At 45.1% G+C, this 19663-nt stretch overlaps 1 protein-coding gene across 1 annotated transcript in view; it reads left to right on the top strand.

The window, feature by feature from the left end:
* BCL2 (BCL2 apoptosis regulator) overlaps positions 1–19663 on the top strand; it is an 88143-nt gene that overhangs the window by 3884 nt on the left and 64596 nt on the right. The window lies entirely within an intron of this gene.

Raw genomic sequence — 19663 nt, 5'->3', positions numbered from 1 at the left:
CACGTATGTATAGGAAGTGATTCCAGCACCTAGTGGTTGGGACCACGCTTGGGAAGAGGGAGACCTGTGCTCTGATCCCCTGTGTCACAGATCACTGCCCGGGGGTTGCTGCTGTTGTTTTTCTCCCAAAGCAGATGCTGAGGTGGAATTGGGGGGGAAGATGGAAAAAAAAAAAAAATCAGTAAAGAGTTCAGGCTGTCGGAGAGCTTCCCTGGTTAAAACATGAGCAGCGAAAGGGTTAGGGATTTCCAGCTTGCTCTTCTGGGCTGGGATGCCTAACTTGTGCGTAAGTCCCACTTCAGGCTGGAAGCCCGTTTGTGGAGCTGGGGCCCACAGCTTGCTGCAGAGCCAGTGAAGTCATCCTGTTGACTCCAGCGAGCTTTGGATCAGATCTGTAAGCACGCTGGAGATGCGTTGTCCTGTGGGCGTAGTGTATGAGGAGAAACGTAAATAATGAATAAAAATGAGAATGTGAACGGGCAGGTGTTACCAGGAATGATTGGCCAGATAAGGTGAAAGCTGCAGCGCTTTCTCGATGGTTAGAAATGGACGTAACTTAAACTAGAATCACTAAATGCCTTTAAAAGGCAAAGATGCTTCTTATCAACAGCCATTTAGCTGTTTATTGAGGTTTCCTATAAGCAAAAGCTCCTGATGCTGGGTACGTGTGATGCCACGTACTGCTGCGTGTTATTTGCAACATGCGTATGGAAGATGTGCAAAGTACTACGCCACGGTGGCTTTTGCCTGATGGTTGGTACCTCTGAGTCATTTGGTTAGTATTAAGCACAGGCAGAACCTTCTAGCTTGTTACAAGGAGTTAAAAGACTAAATGAAGTTTCAAGTGCAGCTCTTGGGATCCTCTCTTCAGCCAGAAGAAATCAAGGGTGACATGGGGCAGTGGATCTCTGGATCCTTTTTTTTTTTTTTTTCCCTCCTAATTTTCAGGACACATCAGTGGAAAAGCATGCTTTAACACAACTCTGTGAAGCACTCAGTCTTCAGCTTGGCACTTGTACCATGCCCTGCATGCAGAGCTCATGACAGTGTTGTCAGTGGCTCTTCCTAAGCAGCTGATCACCTTGTAGGTGACCGTGCTTTGGAGGACCTCAGTGTAACCTTATGCAACATCTCCGTATCACCCAGGCTCCCTGGTGCCTGCTTTTGTAGCCCCATCTCCCGCTTCATGTCTAGCTTCCTGGCATGCTGGGGATTTGTGGGCTAATGAGAGGCCGTGCAGCATCAGGACATGGTTTAGGAAGAGAGCGTTGCAGTTAGTCATGAGTGTGTGTTACGCAGCAAGCACGCTGGACAGCGCGTGTGCGCTTTTAGGCTATTGTATGGGCCTGGGGCTTACACCCAGGTCTGAAGCGAGGCTGAAGTGTCTTCGTTATTAACCTTCCTATTCTGAATCTGTTCTGGCAACATGTTGGCCTTGTGTTTTCAGAAGGATGTGAATTAACAGCATAGCAATATGAAGCATATTTTGCTCAAAACTTAGAGAAAGCAACAGATGGATACTGCCTGTTCGAAGGCTCTAGTATTAGCTTGTGGTTCTGGTGGCAAGTAAATGCAGCTTTCAAAGATTTTCACATAGGTCAGGATACCGCAATATTGTACTTTGGCCTGATAACATCTTTACTGTGTGACAAAAGAAATAAGAGGAGGACCAGCTCACCTCGACAATTCTGTGATTCTTAGTGTAATGCATGCTTTCTGATTGGCACCTGTATGACTTCATTTTATTTTCTAGTGCCTGATGTTTTAGTGGCAGAAAGGCTGGCTTTGCAGTGGACTAGCACGCGTTACGGCTTTAAACTTTGATGTAGGGAATATGAAATGTGGTGCAGCTGGTGTAATACGGGCAATAACTGCGTTTGTCTTGCAGCTACAGGTTTTACAGGTTCCCCCTTGGGGCACTCAACATCAGGTGTGTAGGTCTGTTAGCTGTGCTCCACTTTGGGGTCTTGTAGTCCTACACAGGGCTTCTCTCATGAGCTTTCCAAGAAAAAACAAGACTTAACACAAGAACATAAGAACTACGGAAGGAGATGCAGGTGCCGTCATGTACATGTAGACAGATAGATCTTTGATGTCAATGTAAAGAGGCCCAGGTGAGAGAAGCCTCATTGTGTTGAAAATTTAGAAAACATCATTTTAAATGATAACATTGGTGGTTGAACCAGGGATGTGATAGCTGTACACTTTGGTCCAATGCTGTTCTGGTATTGCGGTTCTTTATTCTGTCCCACAGTTGAGGGCAGATACAGAGAAGGCTTTAAGCACCTGAGGTGGGCCTCAGCCACCAGCCACCTTGGAGGCAGAAGTTCCCAGGTTCCTTCAAGTCCTCACCCGAGCCATTTGGGAGCAGCCCTGCCTTGCACGGGAACGCTGTTCCCAAGGCCCACTATGTCCCAGGGCCTGGCTATCGTCACTTGCACACCATTATCACTTGCAAATGTAGCCATGGATAAGCCCCTGCTTGGCCTAGCAGGTTCATGGTTAAAGTCTGCTCCTGAGGTTTTACTAGGAGTCTGTCTCCAGCCTGAGGGATTCTGCTACTGTGCTTCCGACATCTCAGGAGGCTTTGTTTGCTGGATGGCAGCTGGTTTTGCCGAGGTGTCCTCTATTTTGTCAACGGGGCTCCTCTTTCTGCAGTGGTGAGATTTCATTTGGTGGAGGAGGAGGAATCCGAGTGTCCAATTCCTACTCTCTGACATGCTTTCTGAGGTGACTATCTAAAGCCAAACGTGTTGATGCTTCTTGGACCAGCAGCTAGACCCCAGGTTTCCCATTTCCTGGGTTGACTGCACCGATCACTGAGCTTCCTCCTTTCTTTTATTTTTATTTTTTTAATTTTTTTCCCCCTCTATTCTGCTTGGGTTGGTGGCACACCTGGAGAAGGAAGCACAGAGAGAGAAATCGCCCTGTGGCAATCCACAGACCAATCGTTCCAACAAGGTTTGGTGGATGCGTATAGCAGGACGGCACTATCCCTTATGGATGCCAGTGGGATGCAGGGGCCTGCCTGTGTATGAGGACTGACACTGTGTCCCTTCCCAAAACTGCCTACACTTTTCCTGCGTGTCGACTTGTCCTGTGCATGGCAGGGCCATGCTGGCAGTCAGGTGCCCCCGCAGCAGCGCAGGCGCCGCGGGTTTTGTCAGTGAGAGGCGGCCTTGCCACGGCTGAATCCCCTGTGGGGCTAACCCCAAGTCACTGTTTGACTGTCGAAAGGAAGCGATCTGAAATCCACCGAGTGAAATAAATGAATTGGCAGTTTCAAGTGTTGCACCTTCTAGGTCCTTTTGCCAGTTTTTGTGGCTTTGTGGGTTTATAATCGAATTCGCAAAATATTATCAAAATATTTTTCTTTTTGCTGTTGCCGAAGAGAGAGAAATTCATTCTGCGGGGAAGTTGTGTGGCAGCAGGGAGGGAAGAACGAGGAGAGAAAGAAAACAACTCTCACTCCCCAGTCCCTTTCAAATGTGACAGCTTTCCGCGTAACCTGCAACAATGTTAGGTTGCATATTTTCTCAGAAGTCTTTTTCTTTTCTTTCTTTTTTCTTTTTTTTTTTTAATACATGTATTAACCGTGACCTTTAAAATTTCAGAACCACTGGTCTTGGTTATGGAGGTGATGTCATTTGCCTTGATCTTGCAAAGAACCGTGAAGTTCAAACAGCAATCCTATTAAAAAGTTCTGCTTCACTTTCAGTATTGAGAAAGAAGGCAGCTCTGTGTCTGCGTCAGTGCAGGCCCCCTCGAGCTGCTGCTCTGCTGAAAAATAAGTGGCTTCGTTTTGCCCGTACGTCACTTCAAATTAGGAGTGGGCAGAGTCCCGAGACTGGAGCAGTGATGTGTGAGCCTGTGTGTGGAGCAGGAGCTTTTTCTCAGGGGCCAGGTACCAAGGCCTGGGCTCCTTAATGCAGCACAGGGGCTGTATATCACGTCTCAAACAAAATTAAGCCCTGTGGTTCATCCTTGCATACTGCTCTAAGGTCTGTTGGGCCTGTGATGGTGGAGAAAAGTGGGTGGGGAGACAGGAGCGATGCTTGAGTGTCGCTTTGAAACCTCTGGTTTGGTTTTTGGCATGCAGGTGAGCCAGCCTTTCTGTGTCCTTATTCTCCCTGTGGCTTCACAGCCACCAGGCCAGGCTGGCCTGCAGGTCTCAGTGCCACCTGGCCACACTGCACAGGACCCTGCTGCTCTTGCCACCGCTGCAGCTCCTGGCGTGGGGCACAGGTGGCCACGGCGTGGGTTGGCAGCTTTGGCAGTAGGGCAGTTGTAACCAACACACAGCGTGATAGATGGGGTTAAGTAACAAATCTGACCATAAAATGAGTTTGTGACAGAATGGTTGAAGTGTGAAGGGACTGCGTGAGGCCATCTGGTCCAACCCCATGCTCAGGCAGGGCCACCCAGGGCAGGGTCCGCCCAGGACCACATCCAGATGCTTTCTGAAGATCTCCAAGGGTGGAGATATTCCAGCCTTTTGACTATTGCGTTTTTGTCCTTTTTAGTAACCCAGGTGAAGGTGAAGCACGTGACTGCGCTGATGAAAGCACAGCTGCCTGCCTGATCACGAGCAACCAGGACGAGCTCCCCACTCCCCTCACATGCATTTTCATTTGGCTGCTTTTTTTTCTTTTTTTTTTTTCTTTTTTTTTTGGCTGTTTGCCCATTCCGTTGTTCTGCCCCATCTGCAGCTGGTGGTCCCAAGCTTTCCTCACCCTCCCTTCCCGTAAGCGCTGCTTGTGCGGCGATGCAAAGCCGCAGCCTTGCTCACCCCATCTCCCCCAGCGCTGTGTCCCCATGGGGTGGGCAAGTCGTGCCCCGTGATGGAAAGCAGAGCCTGGCACGTGGTCCTAGGCAAGGCCACCCAAGCAATACCCACAAAAGCATCCCGCAGCACCCTCCGGGATGGCTGCTAATGATCTCCCACCAAACTGTGTGGGGCCAGACCCTGCCCACCTCCCCTTCCTCACGAGGCTCATCACCTCCATGGCCCTGCTCTTCTGGGTTTTGTTTTAATGCATTTACCAGTGGGCTTGTACCTGGTCATTTAGCAATGATGATAACGCGTGTTCCTCCGTGGCGGCAAAATACTGATTATTTCTGAGGGCAGTTCTGGCCTGCTCTATTTTCCATTTCATGTATAATAATAGGATGGATGAAGGTGTGCGGTGCCATAAATCTTCTCTTCCGCAGCCGGATAGCATCCAGGCCTTCTTGGCAAACATGAATGCCGATGACAGATTTGAGGGATTTTTATTTTACTCTGGCTTTCAGTTTCATTAACAATCTGATGGCTTTTATTTTTCCTTTTTTTTTTTTTTCTTTTTTCTTTTTCTTTTTTTTTTTTTGGCTCACGAAAGACTATGAAACCAAATAACTTTTCCAAACACATCTAAAAGTCTGGAATTTATTTTGTGTTATTTTATACTAATTCTGGTTTGCTGTCATAATGATTGCATATTGGTAGACTTTGCTAAATTCCCCTCACTGGAAAGTTCCTTGCAGGTTTCTGGATCTTACAGCTAATGAGTAAGAAAACAAATCTGATTTTAGAAAGTGTTGCCATTGACTTCAATAGGAACAGGAAGAGGCACTTAATTGGACAATTGTAGTTGTGTTTACTTTGTATATGCGGCAAGAAAAATAAGATCAAATGAAAAAGCCACAGGTTTTCAACTAATAGAAAAAAAAATAGTCTTTTCTGCAACGCACGATTAACCTTTTGTAGCTGTTTCCATGGAAGAGCTCTGGGAGGAAGTACTAAGCTGGGTTCAGGGAAGGTTTAGGTATTTATAAGGGTAAGGAGAACATCTGTACTTATGTTCAAATAAAACTGCTTTGAAGGGCAATCATACACCTTGATGAAACAGAGGATATATTTAATGTTAGCTGCTGAAATTAGAACACTAAGTGCTGTGGGCAGACCTTTCTCTGGGGCATGTTATTTCATAGTTTTCTATTTTTTAAGAGTCCCCACACCACTGAATTTACTCCCGCACAGAGTAACTGAGGATCTGTTATGCAATTCTCACATTTAGAGTCAGTTAAAAGGAAAAAAAAAAAAAAGTCAACATCTTTCAGTGCATGTATCATTTTATTGCTATTTTATTTTACCGGAGGAAGAAAGAGGATGTTTCCATTTTGCTGTCTGCGAAGCCAGCTTGGTGGTGGGCTTCAGGGTACTTCAGTGAGTCATTTAAGTATATGTGCCAGCTACAATCAAAATGAAAAGGCCCTGTTTTCCCCACATAGTGATTCAGAGGCTGTCACGTAGTTGTTACAGAAGGCAGCTGAGAGTCAAAACTCAACTGCCTCTCCTTGGCGCTAGCACTGAATACCCTTACATGATTTGGGGCAGATCATTAACAGCTCTCTTTTTCAGTCAGCCCCCTATGAGATGGGTAATCTTGCTAGCTATGCATCATTACAGGTCTGGGAACTGTGTTGACCCCCATGATACCAAGATACAGTATTGAACAAAAAGAGGTGAGGTAGAAGAAAGAAGAAAAAAAATAAATTGAAGTTAGACTTAAACTATTTTCAATATGCTGTTTGGATGTGTTTAGCAATACTTGCGAAGCAAACGTTAGAAAGATTTGTTTCAGCTGTTGATTTGTAGTTTCTATTTGGGAAAAGGGCGAACAGCATGAGGAATGGCAACTTGCAACTTTATTTTTTTCCTTTATCTATCAGCACAGTTCATCAGGCATTTGTGTAATGGGAGAGATTTTCCTTCCTTTTCCATTCCCACAAAATGCGCATGTAACAGCTGATGTGGCGCCTCAGGGTAAGGAATAATAAGCTATGTTATGTGCACAGATGCAAAGTGTCTTTGTGCATGCTTATTCCTTTGCTTCCATTCAGATATAGGCAGAAAAAGCAATTTTAAAACAAAAATATTTTTTTTAAAAGTGTCTAGTAATCAAACCTTTGGGCTTGACCATGAGGTAAACATTAGCTTAAGCTATCTTTCTGCATTGAGGCTTATGAGACAGAATTCCAACTGCTTGCTCTGCAGAGACTTGGGTGACTCAGTGGAAAGTCAGGACAGGTCCTTGGACTGGAGGCCAACGAAACGCCTCCTCCTGCGGTCCCAGAAAGTCCTGTGTTGTGTCTTCAGGAGGGAGTAACTTCTGTCAACTTTGTCTTTAAAGGGAAGAACTTGCTTCTGAAGAAAACTCATGATATATTCAGAGAGTGTAATATGAAATGTAGGAGGGGGACCCTATTTCTGTCTTTTTTTTTTTTTTTACTAGTAAAAAAGAATTAAAAACGATTCAAAGGAGAGTTCATATGCAGTAGTAAATGAGTGGGCATTTCAATTAGCAAAATAAGATGATGGGTGTTACCTATCGGTTAGATTTTCTTAATCAAGGATGTATGCACAGCTCAAGTAAGAAATGGCACTGAAAAAAACTGAAGTAAAAAGCTCCCTCGTTCATAATAAAAGTAAACGCTACGTTGTGCTCCAAGTGTCTGCGAATTTAAGTTCAGTTAGACGCATCCAAAGACCCTTGACTGAAGTCATCTGGCAAATCACACTAAATTATGCTGTCTAAATATCTAATCCCCCGTCTGCTGATTGATGCGAAAGGTCCTGACTATAACCCAGAAGGAGGCCTAATGCGCGTATTATTTTCAAGTTCTTGCTTGGCCCGTTCCCTTCTTCCTTGCCCAGAGCCACTAATGCGCGGCAATAAATAGCGCCGCTGCTCTGAAGCCTGCAGAGGGAAATGCTTTCCTCCTTCCCGCGCTGGAATGCGGCAGCAGGGCACACCGAGAAGGGAGGAAATAAAATCCCTCATTTGAAATGTCAGGTGGCAATCAGGCCGCAAATAAATGACCCAGCATGGAGTTCACTCAGGCTTCTGCGGTAGCTCACGGCTGTCTGCAAAAAAGGCTGCAGGAGAAAAATCACCTGCCTGGCTCTGGACTGGATGCGTGGCATCCTGGCCCGATTGCAGTTGATAGCTTTTTTTTTTCCAGTGCAGCAGAGCTTCCCCCAGGACACAGCAGTGTCCGGCATCATCTAGCAAGCAGCACACAGGCAGAGCCCCAGCACAGCTCCACGAAGTGCCATACAAAGGCTTGGCTGTGGTGGGTGCTCGGGCACGTCTGTGCAGCGGTGGAAAACTACAGAAAGGCTTCCTCAGGTTTGCCTGGCCCTGCTCAGCCAGTAAAGTGTTTCTCAAAGCCAGGGATGAGCTGATGAGGAGCAGGGCTCTCTGGTCTGGGTGGCACAAGGGGTGGGGAAGCTTTTTGAGGCATCTCTCTGTACTTTTCTTCCCATCTGCTAAGGGTGGTTGTTTCCCTAGGAAATAGTGTATTTATTTTGCAAGAAATAAAAAACTTGTTTTCCTGTGTTTGTTGGTTTTAATTATTATTTATTTTTCCAACCCAGGGAGAAGGATGTTTTGGGGCATGGTAACGCATTCTGCAGGCTGGGGCTGTTGTGACAGCTTAATGGGCTGAGCGAAGACGCAGCGTTGGCACGACGTAGCGCTGTGTAAATGGGCTTAGGGTTTGTTTTAGAAAGCTTGCTCGCTTTTTCCCCTCTCTGCTCCCTTCTCTCCCTCCTGCAGACACAAATACATCATTCCCACAAATGAAACTGTTTAATTTTAATAACTGGCCTAGAGCTAAAACTGACAGTGGGAGCGGAGCTGGTTTGCTGTCACTGACAGCTGGAATAAACTACCTGCTTCCTCGCAAGGGATGGACAGCGAGCTTGTTTGTTTTTGAGGACATTTTGATCCCTAACGAAACACCTCTCAGCTAGAAATGTCAGAAACCAGGGCGACGTGATGCTGTTTTTCTGCTGTTTAGAAGCAGGGCTCCAAGGGTGGTGGAGAAACGCGGTGGGCAGAGGTCCCTTTTCTCTCTCCCTGTTTTCAGAGCAACTCCTTATCACGAGGTGTCGGCCCCACCAGTGCCTCAGGAGAGGCTCGGGGTCTCTCTGGAATAAGCTTCCTGTGGTCAAGGTCCCTGCCAGGTCGGTTGGACAAAAGCTCTTCTGTACAGCTGAGAGGTTTTGAAAACCCTGCGTTGTGGCAATGAAGGGTGGGTGATTCGTTAGACATTAAATAATTTTGCAATGACTGGTTTTACCTCTGGCTCCGTAAGAAAGTCAGCCTTCTTATTTTGCCAGTTCTCAGAAGAACATGGCAGCACTCCCATTTCCTCTCCTCCTCCCTCAAGGCCTGCCACCCTTTTTACTTTTATTTTTTCCTCCCAGGGCCATTAGACAAGATGCAAATTATTCTTAATAGGGCCAGAACAATGCCGTGTTCCCAGCGGAATAGTTAAGGGTCAAAGCCATCGCGTGCCAGCCCTTGGCGTGATACTAATTTTGGCAGTGTCCCCTTCTTGTGCCCCAGACCTGGGAGTGTCCCGAGGCGTGACATGGTGGCAATGGGCATTGGCCTCAGCCGCTGGCCTTGGATTAGTCTCTGGAGCTGCCCTGCTGCAGCCCAGGGACCTGGCATCTGCTGGTGCTTTCACTCTGGCAGGTCCATGGAGACATATCTTCACCCCAAGTTTTGGTGGATGAATAAAGTGAAAAAGGAACACTTGATTTTATAAAGTACTTAAAGTATTGGTGTGGGTCTTTTTTTTCCCTTCTTCTTCTTCTTTTTATTTTCTCTCCTTTTTTTTGACCTTGCCAGGAATTCTGCTGGATCCCCAGCACTGCAAACACGACCATCCTTACCTTTAAAACGTAGCAGGAACCTCACTGAAGTCATTGACTTCCAGGGGAGCGGGATCAGAGGGCTGAAGTGGAAAGTGAAACTCTAAAAACAAAAATGCAACAGAGGAGCCTCCTTTTATTTTCAAATTGAGCCTCATGCAAAAAGTAAACACCTGGCACAAATGACTAATGCAGGTTTGTCAGGGGGGTGATCAAACACATGCTGAATTCAGCAGCATGTTTTGCACCAAGTTCGATGGGGTTTGCCTCGGACCCGTAGCGAGACAGGCAAGAACATTCTTCTACAAAAAAATGTCATTTAAAAAAATGTGGAAAATTCTCCTGTTCTACCTCCTACATGTTTCTATTGTCAAACAGTCACTGATCTTATTTTAGACTTGACCTTAATGTTCTTTCCACAGCACGCAGGCTGAATGACATGTTATTCAAGTTCTCAGACAATATTATGATATATCTGCTTTTATATTTAGCTGTAACTTTTATTCTCCTTATAAACAAACCCACCTAATACAACCACCACCTATCCAGGGAAAGTATTTCCATTCCCCTTGGTTTAATTTGGACAAATTTGGCATGAAAACATTCAATAGTTCCATAATAACCTCTGCAACAGGATGCCTGCTGTGCTGACATGCAGGTCTACAGCGAGCTGTACCATGTGCCAGGAAATTGCATTCTTAAGAAAAATCTAGACATAAATTTTGAACAATCAACACCTAAATTTTGAGAAGTCTGGCATGAGCTGTTATCTGCCTCATGGGTTTTTGCTTTAATAGCTTTTTGCTCTCTGAGCTGTGCCTCTCTGTCCTTTGTGTAGGCTGTACCTCTCGGGTCCAACTGTGCTGAGCCCTGTCATGTGGAAAGGGGGACAACTTGGTTGTTTCTCTGTTGTTGTTTTGTGTCCTCCAGCATCCCACCTTGGTGCAGCTGGGGGCTGGTTTCTTTCCAGAAGAGAGTAGAGCCTAGCTGGGAGTTTTGCAGGCTGGTGCTTAGCTCTCAGCAGGCACTCCTGCAGTAAGAGGTTGCTGGATTTCGCTCCAGTTCAGCCTTCCCTCCCCAGCCCAGAGAGCCAGAAAGGGGTTGGGAAGAGACAAAGTACCAGCAGACCCCACTGTCTTAGGTCATTCAGGGGCATCCTTCACCCTGGGGCAAGCCCGTTTGCTGAAATGTGGAGGGACCAAAGGGCAGGCTAGCTCCAGGGTGAGAAAAAGTTTTCCCTGCCTTGAGGTATCTGAGCTCATCTCACTGAAAGTGGAGCAAGAAAAAGTTCAGTGCAGTGTGGATGCCCACCAAGGCTCAGTGGCTCGCAAATGTTCTTGAAATCTGCATAGCTCCTACTCAAGGGAGTGACAGCATGCCTGGAAGGGCTTTACATGACTCTGCTGAGACCCTCCTGACGCGTGTCGAAGGTTATATCAGCAAAACAGGCTGTGACTGTATCCGTGAGTTTTGCTGCTAGGAGATGGTAAGAAAGAGCGAGAAAACACACACAGCTCCTTGGGAGAGAAAAACCCCTCTGTTTTTTCCTGATAAGTTCAGTAAAGCGAGCAGCCGGTGTAATCGGCAGAGCGGGATTGTCGGAGGAGGCGGGGATCGGGAGGGGATGTTCCACGAATGTGAACTCGCAGCAAAATGACGGGCCGTGAAACCGTGTGAACCGAACCCCATCAGGGGAAGCTCACTCAAACTCGAGCCAGGAAAAATTATAGAGCTCTATAAATAGCTAAATTGAATGCATTCGTGTGTGTGTGTGTGGATGCACACATGTATCTATGAGGTCATGTGCATGAAAGAAATACAGTAGTACTTCATGTGTTGTTGTTTTTTAAGTAGTGGAAAATGTTTTAATGATTTTTTTTTTTTTCCTAGAGACAGTACATTATGTTCTGTCCTTAGGGCCAAAAACACAAAGTGCCTATTTTCATGAGGAATCCTACAGAAGGAGGAAGGGAAAGTATTATGCAGCGTAGCAAGGGTATAGTAGCCATTCCACAGTGATTACACATCCAAGCAAAGACTGCAGCAGAAAACTCAGAAATACATTAGAAGCGGAAAACAAGATGTGTGAAGTGTTTCCTATTCCCTCCCCACACTTATGACAACCAAACAAACAGAGAGGCTGCCACAGAGCTTACATTTAACCCCTTGCATTTGATAATAGGGCAGTACTTCTGTGTGAGGCGGCCAGCATGTTATGCACACACACAACAGGTTGAGGACTTCCTGTGCTTATTAATTTTGCTCCCTCACAACTTTCAGTTGATTTTCAGTATGTTAAAATAGTCCAGTCAGACACAAAACAAGTGACTGGAAGTGCTAAACCATAGATGTTTAGGAATTAACGTAGCTGAAGCAAATCGCAGCCCGAATAGCTCCTAAATTAAAGTACAAAACAGTTTTTAGTTTTATACCAGTAGTCTGTGATTCAAAGTCTGATCCCCCCCATATGGTATAGTACCTTTCATTCATCTTGTGATAGCCAAATGATGAATGAAGTCAGTCTTCTGAAACAAAAAGCTTCTTTTCCATACAGAATTCAAGTGGATTAAAGAATCGGTGCAGTCATTCAGTTTAATTTAAGAGCAAGGTGCAGTCTGGGCTGTAATGCCCTCATACCACAAGGAAATCAAATTTGTATTTGAGTCTCCTTCGCCAGCTTGTTTGAGCATTTATGATAACATCGGTAGCTTGGTAAATGATGTAATGGGAGCTAAATCAGGATGACCAACATAAACATCTGTCAGTGCATGTGAACATTTGATGTACGACCCAAGGGCCCAGCGCAGCATTCAGCCTCTTGGCAAACAGTCCTTGGATGTCGGCGTCACTAGAGGTTGCAGGATCACACTCTGGAGGGGATACGTGCTGTCTCCTCTGTGATGTTAGCAAGCGACAGGGTGCATGATTTGCGTGGTTCCTATCCGGTGAATCACTTGGGAACGTGTCCCCTCCAGTGCGCGTGCTGGGCAGCACTCACCCAGTGCTGACTTTCAGGGCAAGGCGTCAGCATCACTGTGGTTCCTCTCTAAGAAGTCTGAGCTGGTCTTCATGTGATACGTGGGCTTGTGCTGGTCCTCTGAAGAGCAGGAGAAGTTTCCAGGGGTAACTGGTATGGTTCTGGGTAGCCAGAGATTCACAGTCCGATTCATACCCAAAATGTCAGCTTTGGTGTTTTGTGCCCTTAATGTCAGGGGAGTCATTCCTTATGCTCAGACTGTTCTGGTTATATTTTGATTCAAAATCATCTTGTTGTCATGTTCTTGCTTGGATTTGTAATTTTCTGAAAGTAATCTGCCTTACTTTCATGTTGCTAATTATGAACCTAATTAGGTTCATGTTCCTGATTATTATTATTATTATTTTAAATGAGATTCGTGTGGGAGGCTAATAGTATCATAGTGTAGACAAGCGTCCAAGTTATTGAATATGCATGCCGTCCACAGAAATGGACAGAGAGGATCTGAAAAAAAAAATCTGCCAGGCTCAAGAGCTGCCTGATGGATTCAGTTTTTGTTGATGGGTGAAGCCTTTGGCAGAGGGGCAGCAGGCGTGAGAAGCACCCCAAGGAGCAGCGCAGGAACGTGTCGAGCTCTGCTCTGGGCATGGCCTTCAGCTGAGCACAAAATCTGTGGCCAGACTCAGGTTTTGCTCAAGGCTGTGGGAAAGGGGAATCCCGTCATCCTTCCCAGTGCAACAGCAGCCAAATTCATGTCCTCCTCCCTCTCACCTCTTCTCCCACAGGTGTTTCAGGCTCGCAGCCGCCTGTCCCCGTCCACCCTGAGAAAGGTTTTGCTTTAATGTGTTGAGCTATGGGAAAACTGTTTCCACTCCCACTACGTCCTAGCTGTTACAAGAGAGATTGTTTTGGACAAAAAATAAGCATATTTGAGTATTTTACTCCTTTTTAATCACTTCAAGGTGCTACGTGCTTATAATTTACTTCAAAAGAAGTCTTTTGTCAGTCGCAAGTACATGAAGTAGCAAAGCATACACGTCTTATTCCCATGGCTTTTCAGAAGAGAGCTGGCAGCATCCCCTGCTTTTTATGATGAATATAATCGAGACTCTGTTTGCAACAAGAAGAAAGAAGTTAGGTATTCCAGAGTTATCAGGATTTTTTAGAGATGAAATGCAAGCCTTTCAAGTATGCAAGGAAAAGTCCGTTAATTTAAAATAAGTTTATAAAAATAAATTTAAATACAAGCTAAAATATTTTCTCTCTTTAAAGAAACGCAACCGACTTCAAATCATAAGTAGCCTGATGTTTTCAAGCTAAAAGTGCCAGAACAGCACACGGTTATTGTAAATGAGAAGACTGCAGAAAAAAGCCACCCCTCCTCACCCAGGCAGATGTGCGCACATGCACCACACATGCACCATTCGTTTTTACAAAGTACGCTGTCAAGTGAATACTGCCATGTTCCCCGTTTAATCAGTTTCCTCTTTTATTTGTGTGCTGTTTTATATAAAAGGAAAACTGCTTGTAAAGTCAAGCTTTTTAATAATTCATTCAAAAGTGATTAGAGTTCAAGAGGAATTTTTTTCCTTTAAACGGCTGAGCCAAATGGGAAAAAAAGCATGGGTAGCAGAGGGTGAAATTAATTTCTGCTTACAGTATGCATTGTATATTTAAATTCTGTATTCAAGACTTAAAAATTAAATTTAAATAGAGCGTCAGTGGTTATCATCTGTATTCAGGTCCTCCTCCCATTGGTAAATTTAGATCATTCTGCATCTGCGAAGATGCTTTCTTATGCAAGAAGGTAAAAAAGATTATTTTTGTCATTGCCCGCGCTGTTTCTTCCCAGAACAGGGTGAAAAATTCCATTTGGGCCTCGCCACTGTTTTTTCTTGCCAGTAGTGCATCCCGTCATTGCCTGTAGCTCCATGCTGGATGCGCTGCGTGGTGCTGGCAGGGGTGGGACCAGGTAGAGCCTGGGCGGGCAGCAACACTGCACAGCTCCCACGCAACCGTGGTTTAAATGAGTGAAATGGCACTGACCCTTTTGGTGGTGTTGACATTTTTTGGGGGTGGTGTGCAGGAGCTGGTGTGTGAGCATGGTGCGGTGCCGGCAGCTCCTGGTGCTCAGTGCGGGGCTGGGCTTCAGCTGCCTGTGTGATTGCGCCTGTGCCCTGGGAAAGTGGCTGCAGTGGGCTGCTTTCTTCGTGTTTTCCCCCCTTTCTCTTGTGCAACAAAGCAACTGCCAAGGGCCTGGACTCGACAATGCGTTTAGACTCGAAACTTCCCTTTGAAACCCCTGTCAACACTTTCCCAACATTCATCTGAAACAGTGAAGTCAATAGGCCCTGAAGACGCAGAAGCTGGGATGGGAGGCCAGGCATTGTACTGGCTTCGGTCTCCAGATCTGTCCATGTGGCCCCAGAAAGCCTCTTTCTATTAATGAGGACACGTCCTTCAGCTCCTTTGCTTTCCAGAAGCAGCCTAACCAGCTGCGAGCTGCATTTCCAGTATTTGCTGGGTGCTGGTTTTGCGAGTGCTACCCAGAGCTTGCATGATGGGAAGCAAACACCTTTCCGGCTCCAAGGAGGCTCAGCTGGGACCTTCTGTATTGTCCCTGTGCTAAGCTCACCTATTTGTGTGTGCAGTCCATCCTTGGGAAGCTGCTGTGCTATGGTTAGTGTCTTGTCCTCTTGAATGAGTGGAGTGTCGTCAAGTGGGGATGCCACTGAGACACCACAGAGCCCTAAAGGTGGTAGAGGCATGAAAAGGGGCAAAGCTAGCACTCATCAAATAGCACTCTTGTGCTCGGCAGATCTGAGGGTGTACATAGGTCAAAAATTGCAGGTATGGTCAGTAATACCTTGATTGTGGGAACACATCATTTCATTTCTTGAGCAGGAACATCCTTACATAGGCCCCTGGTACCATACAAGCTGGTTCAAGTCTAAGCTGTGGGCATAGCAGCTTGGAAAGGAGTTTGGTAGGCATCAGAAGTATCATTGAGGCATATCCACCATGAAGGAAAGGCTGCTGTTAGTGACAAAGAGATCCTGGGCCTCGTGAGGAACCTGGTTTTCTTACTGGCATGGGCAAGAGACAGCTGGCTATGGCCTGCAGGCAAGCAAATAGTTTGATGCTAGGTACGGTACCAGTAGATGGTGCTGAAGAATGGATAGCACAGTTCCCGGGTTTTGCGAGGACCCATTAAGACTTCTTGTTTGGGGGCATTTTAATAGCTGCCTGCACACCGGTCCTTCTTTGGAGGCCGTCTCACCAGCTGGACACAACCTGGGCCCGAAGGTCTGAGCCCAATGGGATTTTGAGCGTATCAACTTCAGCTTCTGTTGAATTGAAGGTGCTTCATGTTTCAGAATCGTTAGTGTTGCTAGTATAATATTCCCTGTCCTAAGCAAGCTCTGAAGCTGCTTACTCACTGGCAGTAAACAGTATTATTTTAACGGCTTATCATAACACCCAACAGCTGCTGATTTTCAGAGAAAGGCTAATGTTTATTGGCCTGCTGCTATTGCCTCTGTGCTCTTCTGTCATGTACCGCCTTTGTCTCGGAAGGCCCGCAGTTCTTGCAGTCACGATCCCAGTCCCAGCAGACTCTCACTTGACCTTGCGACACTTTGAATCAGATCTGAAGCCATCCTTTTTCACCTTGTGTTGTGTCCTACTTGCTACAGGTCAAAAGTGTGGGATTTCATAATGGAGTAGGTCATCAGTGTAGTGTTTTCCATTTGAGGTAGGAAACCGTCTATACGAGAAAACATAAAATTTGAAATTGTTTCATGAAAAATAGATTCTACATTTTGCAAGTTCAACTATGAGTGATTTTCCATTTTTAGCTTTATAGGCTTTTAATGTTCAGTCTAAATTAGGCCACAGGAAAAGGATGGCCTATCTTCAAAGAAACAATTAGGCTGATTGTGTTCTTCAGATTCGTGGAAAACAGCTGTGGGTGTAGCAGTAGCTCTCAAGCTTTCTTCCATGCTAACATACAAGATTTGGGTGCAAGCTGGATAATTCTCCTGTGTGGGAGTTAAAGGAGAGGGCTGGTAAAACTGGTTGGCGAAATTACCAACACAGCTCTAGAAACACATTGATAGTTTTAGAGGTGTGCTAACCAAGGAGGAGCAGACAGGAAGAAAGGCATCCCATACCTTCCCTGTGTGACTACTGAGCCTGACTGGATTTTTGAGGACAGAGCCCTCCTTGCACAAATGAATGAATACATTCTTTTTCACTGCTACTTGCCCATGAAGAAAGATTTCTTTAGGTTGTAATTATCATTCCTTTGATGGAGATGCAGCCCTACCCTTACTAATGAAACTTATGGGAGGCGCATCTTGTGCATTTATTACACGTTCACAGACCTTTGTGGGATGTTTTGAAGGCAAGTGGGTACATGGTTAACTCCACTAAAGTAGGGTAGATTAGGATAGATCACTGGAGAGGCAAGAGTACGAAAATAAAGTAATGTCCTAAAATGTATGAATTGTACTTAGTTGTTCAGTCTGTCTTCTTGCTCTTCCTTGTGCAATGTACTTTTAGAAGTGAATTTAGAAAACACCAGACTAATTTTCATGGGCTTGTTCATATGTCAAATTCTGTACATGAAGACTGAATTTATCTGCAGAAAGAAATGGCTTGGTTTTGATCTGAGAATAGCACTTTATGTGTCAAAAGGCATGTTCCTGATGGCTTATGTGTACCCAGAGAGAGAGGCCACGAAATTCACCAATTATGAGGTTGTATCCAGGCTGGTATGTGGTACCACAGGGAGAGCTCAGTGGAAACCCTTGGGAAAATCTTCCAGCAAAGACTCCACTTTTTGACTTTTAAGGTTTGTAGTGACTATTCTGCTGATTTGCCAACAGTTTTTCATGTAGTCCATCCAAGACAGTTAGCTTAACATCTACTGTTCATATTTGGTACCCAAAAACCCGCACGTAGGTGGCTAATGTCTCGCATAAGTCCGTAATTTCACATTTTTGGTGACACAGATTTCCCAGGGTTTGTCTACTTGCGTGTTGTTCAGAAACAGGTGTGGAGGAGTGAGTCCATGAACTGTTAGTCTTTCTTTTTTGGAAAGAGGCCACGTTGCTCCTGAGCGGTCTTTAGCATATTGCAGAGTTGGTTCTGGCTAAAGAGGAACAAAGCACACTTATTGTAGAGCAAGAGTGTCAACTCATGGAGGTTTTCAGAAATAGCTGCTCCTCAGCAATCCCACATAAAGACAAGCTCTATTCTTTCAGTTAGCTCTGTGGTTGTGCTGCAGGGCTTGGTTTTGGGCTAAATGGTATTTTATTTGGATTGATAGTCAGCTGATGCTTTGATTATTTTTTTTCTGAAGACCTGTCTTCACAGTTTATGTTACCTAGTGGTTGTCTGAATGGGGACTTCAGAAACATTTAGTTTGGCAAGCAAACTGAGCAAGCTTTGTTTAAATAACCAAACAGGTACAGAAGGCTATTTGATGTTTGATATTGTCAACAAATTATGTTGAATATATATTTTCAGCAAAAACTTTTTTAAGTTCCCCACTGCTTCAAAGTACAAATTCAGAGATGAGGGTTAGTTTGAGGATATTAAATGTACCGGGGTACAAGTGCTTGTGTGTGAGGTGCTGCAGTTTGGTTTGGGCAGGCAGCTATTCACTGGCTATCCATGATACCTAATTCTCATTATGCCTTCTCATTATGGCCAGGCAGTGATACCTTTGCAGATGCTAAGGAGGCAGTAGTTTCACGGGACTGCTTGGGCTAGCAGAGAACAGCTGCTGAGCCTACCCAATGCTGCTCGTTCCAACCCCATGCTGCAACAGATCCTGCAGGATGCTTTTGTGCCCCAAAGACCAAGAGTATTTTTAGGACTTTCTGCAGCAAATGCAGATATTTCGGTACAGTTACTTTGCATTGCTCTTTGACTCCTTGGGTCTGCGAGTTACTGAGGCTTAGGGAGCCTTCTTGTTTATAGTTCCCTCTCTCACTTTCACATGACTTTTTATTGAAGGCCTGAGCACTTAGGCAGAGTGTTAGATTCAACATTCTTTTTAAATTAAATGTACTGGGGTGACCTAATCAGATGTTAGCTGGTTGACCACAGGAATGGGAACCACGATATTCTGTAATCTAGTTTAACATTAATTCACTCTTTGACCTTAGGCAAGCAGCTTATTTTCTGCAAAATGGGGATGATAATTCCTTTGAAATGTTGACAGTAAACTGAACAAATAAGCAAGTTTTACTCTCTGTGGGTCAGGCATTCTCATTTTTTCAGGAACGCCAGGGCTTTTATTCGAGTGATTTAGGAGTCAAGGGATGTAGTACGGCCTTCTGGGTCATCAAGGAATTCACATGCTTTTAAATATTGACCCCTGTGTCTCAGCTTGTTGTTGTGTGAGGGTTTTTGGGGGAGGCTGGGGTGAGGAATTCATTTCTTGCCTCCAGTGGCGTTCACCATCGTAGCCCATGTGGCATATAAACACTAGAGGGATGGAAATCGTACTTCCATATTGGACAGAAATGTGACGCTTAATTCCATGATGGTTTTAGTTTTCAAATAGTATGTCTTTATGCTAAATAGTGATGATATTAATGAACTCAGCTCCATAGGGTTAAGTGCTGCAGCAGTTTCATTTACTGCCGGTGAGCTTGCCTCTTGTGCTTTGCCTGAAATTATCCGTGAAGTCCAGAGCGGTCAACTTGCTGTTTAACATCACAGCAACTAAACACCTCATGACAGCAGAGCAACCTCTCAAGATTTGCATTTTTCAATTGTGTTTTTTAAACTTTGAAGTGCCATTTATTTTGACACCTGGTATTTTTCAAGCCACGTTTTTATTTGGTGGGAATAGCATTAACATGTATTAAAGGCAGAAAAGCCTGAGGAAATGGTTAGAAGTTATTCCCAGAATGTAAATAATTTCCTAAATTTTGAGCTCTACAAGTCTGATGTGTTTTAAATGG

This window comes from Aythya marila (genome assembly GCF_965140915.1).
Source record: "Aythya marila genome assembly, chromosome: 2".
In the NCBI taxonomy this organism is placed as follows: domain Eukaryota; kingdom Metazoa; phylum Chordata; class Aves; order Anseriformes; family Anatidae; genus Aythya; species Aythya marila.
This window is presented reverse-complemented; position numbering and strand designations above follow the sequence as displayed.